General features: G+C 42.5%; 1 protein-coding gene across 4 annotated transcripts in view; it reads left to right on the forward strand.

Annotated features, from left to right (window-relative positions):
• LOC129727437 (NADH dehydrogenase [ubiquinone] 1 alpha subcomplex subunit 13) overlaps window positions 1-3,071 on the forward strand; it is a 510,282-nt gene that overhangs the window by 420,207 nt on the left and 87,004 nt on the right. The window lies entirely within an intron of this gene.

Genomic DNA, 3,071 nt, shown 5'->3' on the forward strand with positions numbered 1-3,071 from the left:
TTTACGGTTAAATTTATGTAACAAAAACAAACTATTGTTTGAGATAGACTATTGAAAAATTGGTAATTAATATCGATTGTCTAAATCATACCGCGCAGCCAATCACCACCTCTCTCCCAAGCACAATCGACACTAACGGATACAATCGATCTGACTTTGTTGTTATTGTTGTTGTCACTTTCTGTTTCCGATGCTTATTTACGTTCCTTGTCATTTCATTATCTACTTAGCCACTCTTTCTTTCTAACAAACTGACGAAGCCTTGGTATAAAAGGTACCGTTCGAACATTTCACCCCATCAGTTACATTACTAAACCGTACCGGTTACATACGGACGCTAGGGGTTAGCAGCTGAAAGGAGGAAAGACAAAATAGTACCGGTCATCTCGTGCCGGTTTCACCCGTAATGCTGGTGGCTGTTAGTAGTACATGGCTACTGCAAAATACTAAAATGGCTGGAATTCTGGACGGACTAACAAGTAAACAAGAATAATTGGCAACTGGTACCTTTTGGCGCCTCGAAGTTTTGTAATAGAAGCGGCTGATTGAATTTTCTGTTTCACAAAATGCTGCTGCTAGCGGAAAAAACCTTACAAAAATGCATGTTTTTGTTGGTGTTAATATTACGACAGCAGCCGGCGCAGCTTTCAAGAAAATTTTTTTCCTTGCCATTTCATCATCTACTTAGATCCTCCTTCTTTCTAACTAACTGACGAAGCCTTGGTATAAAAGGTACCGTCCGAACATTTCACCCCATCAGTTTCATTAGAAACCGTACCGGGTACATACGGACGCTAGGTGTTAGCAGCTGAAAGGAGGAAAGACAAAATAGTACCGATCATCTCGTGCCGGTTTCACTCATAATGCTGGTGGCTGTTAGTGGTACATGGCTACTGCAAAATACTGAAATGGCTGGAATTCTGGACGGACTTACCAGTAAACAAGAATAATCGGCAACTGGCACCTTTTGGTGCCTCGAAGCTTTGTAAGCGTTGCAATTCCCTCTACTATTTGTTTTAATGGAATATAAGAATACGGTAGTCAACGTCATGCGGTCGTGTCTTGAATACCATCTATTTTCGTTCTTTAACAATTGCTACAGCGGCAACAAGGAAGAGTTTACCCCATCGCATCTTGACGGATGAGGAAAAATGAGTTCATTACAGCAACTCAAAGAAAAGAAAGTCATAGGACTGCTCGGTCATGTTTCTACGTCGTACGGGATACGGGATACGAGGCATATGGACGCTAGGCATATAGATGTTAGGTATAGTATGCTAGGCATACAGACGCGAGGCATAATGGATACGAGGCATACTGCCACAAGGCATAACGGACGCGAGGCCGAATGGACGAGAGGAACTCAGATATTTTTTACTTTGCGTATGTAGTTCAAGTGTAAATATATTCCTGAAGAGTTTGGGTTGGGCATAATATCTTGTGTTAAATCATGCGGCGTAGACGCATTATCGAGGGCAAGGAAACGAGGCGGCACTCAGCCACCGTGGCTTCCGCAGTCCGAGCCGATCCGCCGTCGGAAGCGGTGGCCTCTCGCACACAAACTCTTTTTTTTTACTTCATTAAGGTGGCTTTCAGCCACAGGCTGGTTCGCCACCAACACACAAACGACTGATCTACTGGTTTGCTAGGTCTACTCAAACAGAATTTCTTTCCCTTAGTAAAGTCCGAACGAGCAGTAGCGAGTAAAGACAGCATTCGCACGAACAGCAAGTATAAAAAAGCGCTCGAACAGCAAGTATAAAGAAATACATATTATTTAAAGAGGGGTGTGATGATGATAACGATAATGACGTATCCCACCTCACTTCCCCTCGGCCTTGTGCCCATTCGGTCTCGCGTCCATTCGGCCTCGGGTCTATTCGGCCTCGCATCCATATGCCTCGTGTCCGTATGCCTGCCATCCATTATATCTGCGTACTATGCCTCGCGTCTGTATGCTTAACGGGGTATCGTCGTTGGCGCTGGTGCTGTGTATTTAGTGGGACCCGGCTGGAGTTAGTTCGAAATGAGCTGTTGAAACCAAACGAAATCACCGATGAGGCACGAAGTCACAAAACGAGCAGAGACACGAAAAAGTGGTTCTACTGCATGACAACGGTCGACCTCATAGTGCCAAAGTCGTTAAAATTTACATAGAAGCGCTGAAATGAGAAGTCACTTGTTATATTTCCCAGATATTGCGCCATCCGTTTATCACTTGTTTCGTTCCATAGCACATGGTCTGGCTGATCAGCAGTTTAGCTCATATGAAGATATCGAAAAAGATGAACACGTAACGTAACGGTATTCGAGCAATGCCAGAAAGATGGGACAAAGCTGTCTGAAATAAGATTAAATTTGAAAATTTGTCTTATAGAGAAATAGGTACGAAAAAAGATAAGTATGTTATTAATTCCTACATTGATATTTCCAACAATATGAAGTACTAAGGACAGCGAACAGCCGCATAGTATAGCACAAAAAATGAACAAAAACACTAGAATAAATATAAAACGAAAATCTATATTTTCAACTTATTGCTTCTACAATTACTTTGTACATATGACACGCTCAAATCATACCAAAAAAAAAATCACAAATACTGATAACAGTGCGCATCCGGTCAGCATTCAATACTAGCGATTGCACCTTTCTTCAATGTAGTCAGCCTATAGGATAGAGAGAAGACGTAGAACTCACCGTTATGGTAACTGTCACACCAAAACGGCGGGTTACCCCGCCAAAATAAGCTTCGCGATGTTATTTTGCGTGACTTTTTCAATATTATATGTTTAGGGACCCAAACACATCTCACGTAACAGGAATGAAACCGTATGACAGTAAAGCGTATATCAAACATGTTTAAATTTGATATGTGTTAGAGTCACATTCCGATTCGGAACTTGACCTTCTGTTTACTATACACAGACTTCGCAGCCAACCGTTAAGTGCACAGGACAATTGCGGGGCTAGCGCTACGATCTTACTAACACTAACAGTCTCTCCCGAGTCAAGACTCGAACCTACGATGAATGACTTGTTAGACCAGCATCGTACCTCGAGAGCTGGGA

The sequence above is a fragment of the Wyeomyia smithii genome, chromosome 3 (assembly GCF_029784165.1).
Source record: "Wyeomyia smithii strain HCP4-BCI-WySm-NY-G18 chromosome 3, ASM2978416v1, whole genome shotgun sequence".
Classification (NCBI taxonomy): Eukaryota; Metazoa; Arthropoda; class Insecta; order Diptera; family Culicidae; genus Wyeomyia; species Wyeomyia smithii.